This window comes from Miscanthus floridulus, chromosome 17, assembly GCF_019320115.1.
Source record: "Miscanthus floridulus cultivar M001 chromosome 17, ASM1932011v1, whole genome shotgun sequence".
Taxonomy (NCBI): domain Eukaryota; kingdom Viridiplantae; phylum Streptophyta; class Magnoliopsida; order Poales; family Poaceae; genus Miscanthus; species Miscanthus floridulus.
The window spans coordinates 351,486-366,619 of NC_089596.1; the positions used below are offsets into that span (position 1 = coordinate 351,486).

General features: G+C 46.5%; 2 pseudogenes; both read left to right on the forward strand.

The window, feature by feature from the left end:
- Positions 1-1,128: 1,128 nt before the first annotated feature.
- LOC136514895 (uncharacterized) lies at positions 1,129-12,947 on the forward strand (annotated as a pseudogene).
- A 195-nt stretch (positions 12,948-13,142) lies between these two features.
- LOC136518276 (uncharacterized) lies at positions 13,143-14,199 on the forward strand (annotated as a pseudogene).
- The last annotated feature ends 935 nt before the right edge of the window (positions 14,200-15,134 follow it).

Below are 15,134 nucleotides of genomic sequence, written 5' to 3' on the forward strand. Positions count from 1 at the left end.
GGTGAGAGTGTTTGTATCCTCCAATTTTTAAGAATCTTACTTCATTTATTGCTCACAGGGTCAAAAACACTGGCAAAAGCTGGGTATCAAAAGTTTTCTGGTTTTTAAGAATCTGACAAAAATTGACACAAGAAACTAAAAAAAAAAACTAGCCTGTTTGGATCACATCTAGTTTTAAAAAACCAAATCCGTAAAAACTGGTGGGCCAAACATGACCTAAATGACTTCTCCATTGACAGTTTGACACTATCTCCGCCCATCGGTATATAACTAGTTTTGATGTGCAAGTAATAATAAAACTAATAATATATTATGAAAATAATTTTCACAATAAATCAAATGGTTCTATCCATATGTCCATATGTGAAAGTCAAAATGACTTACAATTTTAAACCTAAAATACTTTATGTTCGTATACACAATAAGATTATGTACCTAGAAAAGACATAATAACTTATGGTGTGTTTGGATTGCAGGTTCTGGTGAGATATCCTAGGTTTGACCTAGATGAGCTGTTGTTTGGTTTGCGGGTTGGTGAAACTGGGTCCAACTCAGGAGGGAATATGCTCCCTAGATGTGGGTTCCTCCAGTACCAGCAAATTGAGGGGACTGCGCCGATCCAGACCCGACAGCGCGGTCACGGGCTCCCCTCGCGCTCCACTCGCACGCTCACCACCTCCACTCCGCATCGCTCATCCCCGACTCGTCGCAGCGGAGGCGCGAGGGCCTCTCCCTCTAGCGCAGTGGCCGCCTTCCCCCACCAGCACAGCGACCGCCTGGCGCGGCTCCCTCCTCCTCCCACTGGTGCGGCGTCCTCTTCATCTAATCGGCACGACGACATCCTCCCACCGCGCGCGGTAGCCTCCTCCTCCATCGGCCTCCTCCTCCTCCCACCAGCCGCCTCCTCCCTGCAGAGAAGCTCCTCTACATTAGCTCATCCTCTACCCAAGGTAAACCCTATGGTTACAATAGATCTGGCCGATTTGATTACAATAGATCCCTAGCAAGTATGGTTGCAGTTGATCATGGCCAATTTGATTAAATCAAAGCATTTTTTGTGAGCTAGTATGGCTTGGTTCTTGTCTATGTAGAGACCGTGATATGGTATTTTTCACCACTTTATTGTAGATGGATAATAGGAGGAAGGTTGTAGTTTGTGCTGCTGCTGCTTATATGTTGTTGTCTATGATGGCAATGACTATTCAATCTAGAAAATGTAAACGAGATGCAAGAAGAGTAGGCATTACCTATGGGTCTTTGGAAGAAAGGGATAGGCTGAGACTTGAATATTTAGATAACAAAATTTGAAAGGATGATACAACTTGTGTGAACATGCTAATAATTAATAGAGACAAATTCTTTTGGTTTTACAAGCTTTTTAGGGATCGTAGTTTGCTTGAAGATACCATACACATGTGTGTTGAACAACAAGTGGCTATGTTTCTAAATATAGTGGGGCACAATCTTAGGAATAGGTTAGTTGCCACAAATTTTGATAGATCAGGAGAAATGGTTAGCCGTTATTTTAACAAGGTACTTCATGCCATCGGTGAACTATGAGGGGAATTTATTAAGCCCCCATTGTCGACAGAATATCGTCGGCAGTCTTTCGAGGGGTATCCCATAAAGGTAGATTGATTAATAGAGGAGCATGAGATCAAGAACAAGAAGGCAACAGAGACACATGAGTTAGACAGGTTTAGGCCGTCAGTATGACGTAATACCCTACTCCTATGGTCTGTTGGTTTATATTAGCTATCGTCTGATATTGCATGTGTTTGGAGGGGGTCCCTGCCCGCCTTATATAGTCCGGAGAGCAGGGTTATAAGTCAGTTAGATCTGAGAGATAACCGGAAAGTAATAACTAATTACAGGAATCTTGGGATCATACATATCCTAACAGATCTCGTAGTATCTTTGGAATATCTTCTAGATGTCTTGCGGAATACGCCGACCAGAGTCATGCCCCGCAAGGCTTCATCTTGTGGGCTAGGCCCCCCATGAGGACGTAGCCCATGTGATCTGCCATGGGTATCTGGGATCATACCCCCCCACAGCTAGTCCCCGAGCGCCTTGTACCTATTGTGCAATGCCGTCTTAAGCTTGTCCGAGCAGGTGCGAACAAAGCCGAGCAGTCGAACTCATGGTCCGAGCACCGTGATGAGTTGTCGAGCAGTTATGAGCAGTTGCCAAGCAACATGTATTGTTTCTGAGCAGCACGAACCGTAGCCGAGCAGCACAAACTGTAGCCAAGCAGCATAACCCAAGCATGACTTGCCATAAGGGTGTAAGGAGCTCAAGTTCAGAATCAAAAATTTCTTCGTAGTGGATGAAGTGTGCCCACATAGAGTCCGTCCACGAGAAAAGGAGATAATCTTCCTCATCTTCGAGAGGCGCGGAGTCTTCTAGAATAAAGCAAGCACATTTATCGCGAGGTGAAGTGTTCCCACTTAGTCCCCGAGCCTGACAGTAGATGACATAGTCATATGGTGCTAGGGTCCAAAGTAGAAGAATAGCAAAAGACCAGCCGAGCAGGCAGCCAGTCCTCGAGCGTAGCCTGGAAATGAGAGAGAGCACATTCACCGCAAGGTGAAGTGTGCCCACTTAGTCTCCGAGCCTGACAGTAGGTGATGTAGTCATGTGGTGCCACGATCAGAAATAGAAAAATATTAAAAAGATCGACCGAGTAGGCAGCCAGTCCCCAAGGCGTGTATGAAGATATCTAAAAAACTCCACCATGAAGAAAAAATCGGAGTAATGGCTATACAGTAATCGTTACTGAGCCTCAATAAATAGCGGAGAAGGCGGCGATTATTCGGCGAGCAATAACCAACAGCGGCGATAAATGAGCTACATGGGCTGCAGTTACGCGAAAGCCCAGGCTGCAGCCCATTAATCCACATCGAAGAAATCGGGGGGCACAAATTGCGGGCATGGTTTCCCAAAAACCCTCGAATGCAAGAGGGTGGGGAAAGTGCTTTATAACTGTGCCACCACATCCCGCGTTCATACCTTTGCCACTCTACCATTCCATCTTCGTCCTCAATCCTCGCGTTTCTAGAGTCGCTTCCACATTTACTTCCGCCGCCTAACCCCAATCACATCGTAAAGATGGCACCGAAGAAAGTAGCTGCCAAATCGAAGAAAACAAGCCCCAAGAAGGCGAGCGTCAGCGCCCGGTGGGACAAAGAGTGGGTGCTGTCATGAACAGGAGAGGCAGAGCTTAATAGTTTAGTGGAGGCTAGCATTCTTCCTGGCCGTGCTACCACCAGATGGTGGCCAACCCTTGGTGAGTCCTTCCCAACACCTCATACCGATGAAGTGGTGGTATTCGAGGATTATTTCTGGCGCGGGTTGGGATTTCCTGTTCATCCGTTCCTGAGAGATCTGTTGGAGCTTTGGGTAGTTAGTCTGTGCAACCTCCATCCTAATACCGTTCTACACATCTCAATCTTCATCCATTTCTATGAGGCATATCTCGGAATCCTCCCCCATTTCAACCTCTTCCGCTACCTGTTCTGGCTAAAAAAGAGAGGCGACGGTGGTTCCAAAGTGGTCGGCGGGGTGTACCTTCAGCTGCGCGATGGGATGGTGGGTGAGTACCTTATTGTGCCGCTGAACACATCATTAAAGGGGTGGAACGCTAGGTGGTTCTACATAAAACAGAGCCACCTAGCCGTCCACTGTGACGCCGATCACATCCCGAAGAGTCGGAGGAGCTGGTCGGAGACGCCGAACAACGCTAACATGGAGCAAGTGAGGGAGCTTCTTGCCTTAATAAGGGGCGTAAGAACCAACAGCGGATTGGTAGCGGCAAGCTTTATAGTACGCCGCATGCAGCCCTGTAAAGAGAGGGTGCATCCAGCCTTCGAGTTCTAGGGGGAGACCGATGGTTCCTGGGAGAGGCCAGAGATGCTGTCGAGGAATGTTTGTGAAGAGCGGGTTATAGAGCTATTTGCTCCATTTTCCTCTTTCAACATGTTAGGGTATACGAGGCCCTTCAACTGCAAAAATCTACCTCCTCAGGTAAATATCTCAGTTGTGTATTTCTGATGCTTTGTATCCTTCTTCATTGCCGAGCAGTAGACTAATTTCCTATGCGAAGATCCATTCATAGGATAGGGCGGTGTACTTTTCAAGTGTGCCGAAGGGCAATTGGCCACTAGCTGTGGATGCACGACCACCAACTCAACCTGAAGGAAGTGCCATCGGCGTCTCATCAGACTCTAGAGGCACGAATGTTGGTCGGACAGAAAGTTCTCCCCCATTGTCAGAGAAAGCCCGGGGGAAGAGGGCAGTGGGAGATGAGCCGGCCTAGAAGAGGAGGAAGACGGCGGGTTCTTCTTCCATCAAACCATGTGGCATCTCGCTTGGCGATGATCAGACCAGTCGAACATGAAGGACCGTTGTGTTCGACTAGTCGGATGACGATGAAGTTCTGAAGGATCCTTCACAGAGCATGAAAGAGCCTCCATGCAACACTCCCATGAGGAATCAATCAAGGAGAGGTGAAGAAGTCCCTAAGCCACAGATGAGGGAAGTCCCCGAGCAGTGGGCGAGGGAAGTTCCTACACAGCAGATGATGGGAGTCCCTGCGGGGCAAACGATGGGAGTCCCTAAGCAACAAGCAGAGGGAAAACTAGAGCAGCAGGCGGAGAGGGCCCCAGAGCGTCAGGTAGAACAAAGGTCGACTATGGAGGAGCTAAGACCTCCTCCGCAGAGTATAGGAGTCGATCCCACAACTACACCTAGGGGCTCGGGCAGGCATTACTGGTTCAAGAAATTGAACTGGCAGACCAAACCATAAGTATCCTTGCCTTGGAGTTAATTTGTTGTAGGTTCTTATCTTTTGTGATGACTGATGAGCTGACTTGATGCAGAGCAAGGTGTACGATGGATCTAGTCCCGCCCATCCAGACTGATGAGCAGCCAAAGGCTAGCTCCGGGACAAAGGGAATGCCGATGGACCCCATCCTAGAGTCCCCAGGTGCTCGTCAGCATACGGTGGAGCCAATTACCGCCGTTGGCAGACTTGGCGGTGGCAAACAGCTACCATTGATGACAAAAATGTCGATGACTATACCCTCAGCGATGGGAGGCGCCGCCACATCCTCTAGAGTAGAAACTATAGCTACTAGCATCGTGCCGGAATCTAGAGCAGAGAATCTTGCAGTGCCGAAGGAGCAGATGGCGCTCCCCAAGTCATTGGGGGGCATAGTCAGACCCGCTATCCGGCCATCAAGTCCCCTAGGTGGTGCCTCTGGCTGCAGTAGAGGAGGACGAGGTGGAGGAGATCGAGTGTGAGGAACCTTGACCCAAGCTGTCCAAATCCTCCGAAAGCACGGCGATAACATAGTAATTGTCAAAGAGGAGGACACCACCAGGGAGTTCAGGAGACTAGAAATCACCCTTGCTAGGGTGACGAAGCAAATCAAGGTTAGTACTACGCCTGAGATGCTCCTCTTTGACTTTTGTAACTAAATTTTGACATTTTCATTATGCATTTGCAGGAGATAACACGGACTGCCGAGCAGCGCCGCCAGCTGATAAAGAGGATGGAGCTCGTCGCCGAGGAAAATGAAAAACTCAAAGAGGCGGTGAACGTCTCAGAGAGAAACATCCAGAGGGCCCAGCATGAACGAGACCTTGTAGAGTCCAACGCGTGGGACCTAGAATACCAGAAGGGGGTCCTGTCCGAGAGGCTGGCGGTTGCATCCAAGCAGCTGTGGAGCCAGTCTGAGCAGCTATAGAGCCAGTCCGAGCAGCTAGCTACTGTCTCTGGACAACTAAGGAGTGTCTCTGAGCAGTTGGAACAGAAATCTGAAGAGCTCAGAAGTGTATCCGAGCAGAAAGCAGGTCGAGTATATCGGCGAATGCACTTGGTATTGCTGAACAGCCATATTTTTTGTGCTAACTGTTGTGCTTGTAGAGCAAGATGCGAAGCTTGGCCAACTACGCTAGGTCATCGAATAACTTCATCAGGAGAAGGCGAAGGAGTCTGAGCAAGCAGACAAACTGGCCGAGGAGCTGAAAGGTGAATACCTCCTGGTCAGAATTACTGTCGAAGTAGTTTCCTTATATGATGGAACATTATAACACTTGTAGGCTACCATCATAAAGCCAAGACATAGATTGATGTGCTGGTGTAGTAGGCTAGGACCCAAAGGGACAACTTTGACGCTGTAGTCACCGCAATTAAACCGGTGCTTGACTACATCGACCTAGAATCGGGTATTTAGCTCAACGGTAGGTGGCAACTTTCGGACACCATCATCCAGAGGTGCAAAGCAGCGTGGGACAACTTCAAGAGCTTCAACCACGATGCCGTTATGTCCATCGCTACTCATGTCCTTGCGGTGGTTTGGTCCCATTACCCAACCATCGACCTTCAGGCAATAGGGGGTGGGTTCACCAAAGGACTTAGCGATGCGAAGACCCAGCAGTTGGAGGATTAGGTGGAGGACGCAGCAAAAAAGCTGGCCGACGATATAGACCTGTTTGGTGAAACGGATGATGATGGTGGAGCTCGATGATCTATGTAGAGATTGTCATCTGTAATATCTTGATAGTGTAGTTAGAACGCGCGAAAGCACAGAAAACAATTATGTATGTGAGGAATGTTACAAGGTGCATGTGTATGTAGTTTGCTTGTAGTTTTGGTGAAAGAAAATCCTCATAGTGTTGACCATGACGTATTTATATGGAGTAAAAGTAGAGTCCGAGTAGTTAGTTCGATACTGACCCCTATGGCCTCAGCTAGCCCATAGTCCATAACGTCGAGCGTGGAGTCTGTGCACATGTAGGAGGAATAGGCGTGACCAAGGAACCACAACCGACTACCCATAACACAGAGCGCAGAGCCCATAACACATGTAGGGAGAGATCGGAGACTAAGTCTTCTCCATAGAGAACAGAGCGAAACATGTGCTGCTCGGTGATTGTTGAAATAACTTGGAGATATAGGTAGTAAAGCAGCGTCCGAGCAATTAGTTCTATGTTGAACTCTCAGCCTTGGCTAGCCTAAAGTCCATAACGTCGAGCGCAGAGCCCGTGGACGTGTAGGATGAATAGGAGTGACCAAGAAACCACAACCGACCACCCATAACGTAGAGCGCAGAGCCCATGGCATGTGTAGGGAGAGATCGGAGACTGGGTCTTTTCCAAAGAGAACAGAAAAGAAAGTTTACTACTCGCTATTTGGCGAAATATCTTGGAGATTTAGAGCAAAGTGTTCGGTGATTTGGAGAAGACTTATTTGGCAATTTTGGCAAAAATGTGTTAGCATTTTGGAGAAATCATTCGGTGACATTAGAGAGAACCATTCAGCGATATTGGAGAGAATCGTTCAGCGATAACGTTGGAGATTTAGAGAAACGTGGTCGGCACAGTTATGTCTATTTCGTATTGGAGATCATTATGGAGTAGCATAGAGCTCGGCGACCATCAGTGGGTGTTAAACCACAATGCAGAAAAAGTAGAGACAGGTTATGGAGACAAAAACTTTATTCAGCATAAAGTGGAGAGTACATATCTGGAGCATTTCAAGGATAGAAATGTATAAGGTGCTCGATGTGCCATGAGTTGGGAACATCAATTCCGTCTAAGTCACATAGGTGATAAGCCCCTGGTTAGGTGACCTCTTTGACAATGTAAGGCCCTTCCCAAGGGGAAGAGAGCTTGTGCATCCCTTCAATTTTTTGTTTTCTACGAAGAACGAGGTCGCCGACAGTAAATGAATGACCTTTGATGTTGCGGTTGTAGTACCTCCACAAGCCTTCTAGATATTTGGCTATGCAGACATAGGTGATTAGGCATTCCTCCTTAGCCCTATCGACGTCCTCTGTCCGAACAGCTACAGCTTGCTCTTCATTAAAGTTTTCCACCCTAGGTGCTTGAAAGGCAATGTCTGTTGGTAGGATGGCTTCTGAGCCATAGACCAAGAAGTATGGAGACACACCGGTGCTATGACTAGCTTGAGTACATAGTCCCCAGACTACAGCTGGTAGCTCCTTAAGCCATCTACCCGGATGCTTTTCTTCTTTCTTATATAGTCTCTTTTTAACGACATCAAGGATCATGTCGTTCGCCCGTTCGACTTGTCCGTTGGCTTTAGGATGAGCAACGAAGACGTATTTGATGGAGATGCAATGGTCTTCGCAGAAGTCCCAAAAGTGATGGCCAGTAAATATAGTGCCGAGGTCGGTGATGATGTTGTTTGGGAGACCGAATCTGTGGATGATGTCTTCGAAGAGCTCGACTATTTTCTTTGCAGTAGCCGAGATGAGCGGTTTATGCTCAATCCACTTGGAGAACTTATCAATGACGATGTATATGTATCAAAAGCCACCTGGCGCTGGCTTGAAAGGCCCAATCATATCTAGTCCCCAGCATGCGAAGGGCTAGGAAGTTAGGATGGTTTGTAGCTCTTGTGCTGGCACATGTATTTTCTTGGCAAAAAATTAACATCCTTCACAATGTCATACAAGGTCTTCTACATCGGAGATGGTTGTGGGCTAGGAGAAACCCGCTCAGAAAGCCTTGCTGACTAGTGTTCTCGAGGCCATGTGATTGCCGCAGGAACTAGACTGAATTTCAAGAAGTAGCTTCACTCCCTCTTCTTGGGTGATGCATTTCTATAGGATCCCTTCCTTGGCACTTTTTCTCATCAAGTTGCCGTCTACCAGCATGTAATGCTTGCTTTGTTGAATTAGGCATTTGGTTTTAGTCTTGTTGGCGGATACTTTGGTGCTAGTGAGGTATTTGATGAATTGTTCCTTCCAATCGGCGACCAACGAAGGTACCGATAGTACCAGCTGCTCAGCGGAGGGAACTTCCTGTACTTCCTTATCTTCCTTAATGGACAGTGCCAGGAGATCTTGAACGAAGACCCTTGGTGGACTTGCGGTGCAAGAAGAGCCCAACTTGGATAAATGGTCGGCGAGCTGATTTTGGTCGCGTACCATGTGGTGGTATTCGATGCCGTAGAATTTTCCTTCAAGTTTCCTAACTTTGGCGCAATATGCATCCATCTTCTCGCTGGAGCAAGACCAGTCTTTGTTAAGCTGGTTGATGACTAGTGCGGAGTCCCCGTATACCATGAGGCGTTTGACGCTGAGCTCAATAGCTATACGGAGTCCATGGAGACATGCTTCATATTCGGTGACGTTGTTAGAGGTTAGAAAGTGTATCCAGAGAACATATCAAAGCTTATCCTTTGTGGGCATAATGAACAGAATGCCCACACCAGCACTGTTGATGTTAAGGGCACCGTTGAAGTACATCACCCAGTGCTCGGGGCAAGTGGCGGCGATGGGCTCTTGGATCTCGGTCCACTCAGCGATGAAATCAGCGAGCGCCTGAGACTTGATCATGGGCCTGCTCTTGAATTCAATGGAGTAAGTGTCGAGCTCAACAACCCACTTGATGATACGCCCATTAGCCTCTTTATTATGGAGGATGTCCCCACAGAGGGAATTCGGAGACCATGGTGACCTTGTAATACTCGAAGTAGTGGCGGAGCTTACATGATGTAATCAAGATGGTGTATAACAGCTTTTGGACCTAAGGATAATGAGTTTTGGGCTCGTTAAGGACCTCGCTGATGAAGTATACTAGACGTTGCACCTTATAGGCATGCCCGGCCTCCTCATGTTCAACCACGATGGCTGTGCTGACGACGCAAGAAGTTGCGGCGATGTAGATCAAGAGGGTTTCGTCTGGCCGTAGCGCCGTCATGATCGGAGGCTTTGTTAGGAACACATTGAGCTACTCAAAAGTTGTATCGATCACTTCTGACCCAGTGCGGAGGAGTTCAAACAGCTTCTGGTTGATGCGGTTGAGATCATGCTTGGTGCCTGGCCGAGTACACGTAGCTAGATAATTGTCGGTGAAGACTTTTTTAGCTCTTCCTAGGATCTGATGGAGTCTGGGGCAAGGCTAGTAAACCAGCTCATGGCAGGTGGCGTGAGCATGACAGGGAGATAGTTTGCCATGACACTGGTGTCTCCTCTGGTGGTGTGGACAGTGGTGGTGTAAGCCTATTGCCACTATGTTGGGTTCATCCTTCCCTCGTAGGACTCGACCCTAGTGATTTTGAAACCATGGGGCCATTAGAGTGTTTGGAGCACCCTCGTAAATGCTGAAGGCCCTTCGGGGTTGTGGTCGGTGTTGGCTGCAGCGTTGCTGGCCTCGATCTGCTCGAGAGCTGAGTCCAGGTTTCTGTACTCCTACTTGTACTCCTAGCGGCAGCGCACTTCGTCTTTATGGTGACCGAAGCGATGTTGCTCGATACACTGTCATGCATCCTGGAGGTTGCTGAGGTGCATTCGAGCATCCTATTTGACCTCCTGGTCATGTTGGCGATGGTGTTCAGCGCAAAGGCCCTCGACTCCCCCCTATAGAGGCAGTGATTGGTCGGCAAAATAGCTTTGACTAGGGCGGCGATTGGATCTCGGCGTAGCTGATCGGTAGATCATGCTCGTGGAGCATGAAGGTCTCTAAACCTCTCGAATCTCATTAACCTGACAGCGTGTCACTTTAAGCATGGTGGCAACCTTGGCGAGCTTGGGCGTCTGCAGGAGGCAGGTGAGCTTGTTGGCGACCACTACTAGATTGGTGCTTGAAGTCTTGAAGATGTCATGGCCGTCAACATGGAGAAACTCTTCATCGAGGTCACGATGGAGTGGAAGTGGCCTTCCTTGTGAGTCGAACTGATTATTTCGAGCAACCTCAGCCCGCACAATAGCTGCCTCGTTTTCTCGGTGCTGCACGCGGTTGATGTTCCGGTTCTCACGAGCGACGTGTTCCTCCTTGGTTTCGCTGATCTGAGGCGGGCTGTCGACGTTGACGTTGAAGATCATGCCACCGCGAAAGGGTGGAAAAAGGAGCTGCTCGGTGAAGGTTTCGGTGAGGGTCTGTGTAGAGCCCTAAGACTCGGTGCCTAGATTTTCCTTCAGGATGGTCTGGAGGGACGCTCTGGGGCACTAGCCTATGTGTAGCATGTTGATGGCTGATGGAGGCTGAACGGTGAGCTGGTCGGTGAGTGGATGGGCATCTCCCACCTAGTCGGCAAATTTCCCCCTCAGGGCATCTTGGTAAGTAACAGCAACGTTGGTGAGCCTGAAGGGCACAGCCGCAACTCCTGAAGTTTTTCGAGTAGCCTCTGATAGATCTAGATCGGAGGGTGGTCGGTGCTGAACCAAAGTATCCAGGGCCGATTCAGTGATGAAGAGGCAATCAGCGAGCTTTAGATCAACCCGATTGATGGATTTGATTAGATTGTCATTTTCGATCTACCTCCTCTGGTAGCGAGGAAGCGAACGGTGGGTCATTGATGAAGGCGACCTCAGAAGTAGTTCCAAGATCGGATCTACAATTGCAGGTGTGGGGGTGGTCAGCATAGAAATGATCTGCACCGACTCAAGGAGCTCTCCGACTCCATCAGTGTTGATGACCCACAAGATGGATCCGACCATGAAGATCTGGCCAGGCTACAGAAGGAACGAAGAGCCTTTGGAAAAAGCCATCTTGTTCGATAAGGAAATAGCACACACAACCCCTACCTGGTGTGCCAACTGTCGACAGAATATCATCGGTAGTCCTCCGAGGGGTATCCCACGAAGATAGATTGATCGACAGAGGAACGTGAGATTAAGAACAAGAAGGCAACAGAGACACATGAGTTAGACAGGTTTAGGCCGATAGTATGACGTAATACCCTACTCATGTGGTCTATTGGTTTGTATTAGCTATCGTCTGATATTACGTGTGTTTGGAGGGGGTCCCTGCCCACCTTATATAGTCCAGGGAGCAGGGTTATAAGTCGGTTAGATCTGAGAGATAACCAAAAAGTAATAACTGATTACAGGAATCTTGGGATCATACATATCCTAATAGATCTCATAGTATCTTTGGGATATCTTCTAGATGTCTTGCGGAAGGCGCCGACCAGAGTCATGCCCCATAAGGCTTCGTCTTATGGGCTGGGCTGCCCCTGAGGGCGCAGCCCATGTGGTCTGCCATGGGTATCCGGGGTCATACCCCACACCCATCATTGGAGACTCCAAGCAAAATAGCAGGGAACCATAGGTTGGATCCTTATTTCAAGGTGTGAGCCTTATCCCTAATTTCTTTTGATCTTGAATCAATATAACCCTATATGGTACCTAATTTATATATGATTTATTGAACATACAATAGTATTGTATTGGAGCTATTGACGGTACACATGTGAGAGCCTTTGTTCCTAAGGATATTGAGCATGCCTTTCGTGGTAGGAAGTCATATGCCACTTAAAATGTCATGGCAGCGGTAGACTTTGATCTTCGATTCACCTATGTCTTGGCTGGTTGGGAGGGGACGACACATGATGCTCTAGTGTTAAGAGATGCTTTCGATATTATGAATGGCGTTCCACAAGGTAATAGAATAGTAGCCTCTAAATTTATCCATATAAATTGTTCTTATATAGCATTGTGACCAACCTGTCCATTACATGTCAGGAAAATTCTACCTAGTCGATGATGGATATGGCCCCAAAACTAGATTCTTGCCTCCATTTCATGGTGTCTGGTATTACTTGAATGAGTGGGGAGCTAACCTAGTGCAAAATGAGAAAGAGTTATTCAACCTTACACACTCATCTCTTCATATCACAGTAGAGCGTGCATTTGGGGCATTAAAGAGAAGATTTAAAATCCTTGATGATGCTACTCCATTTTTCCCTTTCTCAACTCAAGTAGATATTGTTGTTGCTTGTTGTATCATCCATAATTGGGTCAACCAAGATGGGAGCGATGAGTTTTTTCTTAGATGATCCTAATTGGCCAAGTCATAATCATGCTACAACATTGACTAGTCAAGCAAATGAACATGCAGCCATAGTTACTTTTAGACAAGAAATTGCTGATCAAATGTGGGCAGACCGGCAAAGCAACAATGTGAACTAAGTGGTGTCCAATTCCATTTGTAGGCCATATTAATTGTTGTAACTTATTTTAAAGGACATTTTGGTTGTTGTAATTCAGTTCCTTAGATTTATTGCTTGCTATTATGCAGTTGTATGGACATCTTTATAACTGTAATTCATGTGTAGCTTGCTGAAATGACATATTTATAACTGAAAGTGCATGTTGTATGCGCACATGGCTTCCAAAGAGGTATATAATGCTCTAATTTTTATTTGTTGGTTGCTGTATTCCAACATATTTATTTACTGCTTGATGTTTTCCCACATATTTATTCACTGCTTGCTGGTTTTTTAATGGCAGGCAATGGAGTAGCCAGCCAAGGGTCTTGGGGGAACTATCGGCCATGCTATATGGACATCAGCCCAGACCACTATGATGCTCTCCAACCTTGCCAATGTGGTGGCTAGTGGTGCTAAAACATCAAAGGGCTTCAAGAAGGTCCATTTCAATGCATGTGCTAGAGCTATCAATGAGCGGTTCAATACGATGTGCATAGGTGAGCATATCAAGAATCATTTGAGGACATGGCACAAAAAGTTTGCAAAGATAAATAAGCTTAGAAAGTTAAGTGCTGCTGGGTGGGATGAAGATAACTTCATTATTACACTAGATGATGAGCATTACAATAACTATGTTCAGGTATAACTATGGCATGTTTACATTATACTATTTGTCATATTTCATCTACTAAATGCTTCTCCATTGTAGGATCATAAAACTGACGCTGAGTTCTTAAACAAGCCATTTGAGCACTTTGCTAAAATGCAAACAATATTTGGGAACACCATGGCTACAGGAAACTTTGCAAAGGACTCTAGTGCACCTCTTGGTACCTTAGATGCTGACACTGAAGCTGAAGAGGTTACTGGACATGATTTTAGTGAAGCACCAAGCAGATTTCCAGATAATAATGGGGCAACATCTTCTGCAAGCAAGACCAAGAAAGCCAAGATAGCTGAAAATGAAGAAGAAGGGTTGATTAGTGCTTTTCAAAAGTGTAGGTGAAAGTCTCTCTAATGCTATAAAAATGGTTGCTAATCCAGATGCAATTCTAGAAGGCCTATTTGAAAGCTTGACCAACCTTCCAGGTTTTGAGGCAGCCCACATATCTTTGTATTATGCTTATCTGGTGGCCAACCCAAATATGGCTAAAGCTTTCATGAATCTGCCATTTGTGTACAAGTTGAACTGGGTTGCTTTGTTTGTTAGTGAAAAGTTTTCAGGACAGTAGGAAGATGTGATGTTGACTAGTTCAATGTCTCTTTTGTTGGTACAATATTGAACTATGAATTGTGGTCTAAGTAATGCTACTGGTTGAACTTGTATTAGGTGTCAGCTCATAAGGCTTGACTCTGTAGTATGTAAGGCTTGGACTTGATGCACTGTGTAAGAATGGATGTTATGTATTGTGTAAGGTTTGGACTTGTATCGCTATGAAGCCTTGAACTTGTTATATTGTAAGGCTTTAAACTTGTTATATTATGGCTTAGCACTGATCTCAGTTTGTTGGGTGCATATTGTTCACGTAACATGTCCATTCAAATTTATCTATGGGCGTGGTGTACAACTTATGGCTTAGCACTTATCTCGGTTTGCTAACATCAAGTGGAGGTAACCTTACCATACAAAGTACAGTAGGTGACCATATTCATGGCTTGACCTCGTTCTTCTATCCAAACAAGAGAAGGGTTGAACCCATCCTCTTTTATCCCTTCAACCAAACAAAAAAGTATAATGAACCTATTCCTCTAACCAAACAAGAACTAGGTTCAACCCATCCCATGAATCTAGAATGGAGCCAACCCATTCCACTCCGTCCCCAAACCAAACACATGGTTACAAATGGGAACGGGTTTAGCAATGATAATATTTATGGATTAATAATGTCATTGATAGGCCGGTCGTCGAGAAAATTTGAGCTACAACAGATGTCATGGTACAAGGGCTTAGCTATCTTTAACAGGAGACCCATTACAGAACCCAAACCCAAAATGGGTCTCCAACACAATACCTATAGCCTCCAATAGAGTACCTATATGAAAGATCTATTTTAGGTGCCAGGAGAGGCATAACCCAAATCTGATTATCTTCTTATGGAGACCCATTTATAGAAAGGGTTGTCTTTTAGATCTTGTTGTTGGAGAAGACCAAAAATAGGTATTGAAC